This window comes from Eimeria tenella, genomic scaffold (genome assembly GCF_000499545.2).
Source record: "Eimeria tenella Houghton genomic scaffold, Eth_scaff1792, whole genome shotgun sequence".
Taxonomy (NCBI): domain Eukaryota; phylum Apicomplexa; class Conoidasida; order Eucoccidiorida; family Eimeriidae; genus Eimeria; species Eimeria tenella.
Genome location: NW_013541622.1, coordinates 3,409 through 3,764, shown reverse-complemented (window position 1 = coordinate 3,764; position 356 = coordinate 3,409).

Below are 356 nucleotides of genomic sequence, written 5' to 3'. Positions count from 1 at the left end.
CACCGACGACAACAAAAGCTGCAGCTGCAGCAGCAGCAGCAGCAGCAGCAGCAGCAGCAACTAAGAGCACGCATTAGACAGGCAGCAGCTGTCGGCTGCCGTCGCTCCTGCTGCTGCTGCTCCTGTTGCTGCTGCTGCTTTTGTTGCTTCAGATGTCTGAAACGGATCACGACCGTTCCCCTACCTGTCTTCACTCTCTTAGCTGCAGCAGCAGCAACAGCAACAGCAGCAGCAGCAGCAGCAGCAACAGCAGCTGCTGCTGCAGCTGCTGCTGCTGCAGCTCTCGAACTGCATGCAATCTGTCTTCCTTCAGCAAAGACGCTTCAGTGCCGTCAGGAACGCCTTTGCTGCTGGAG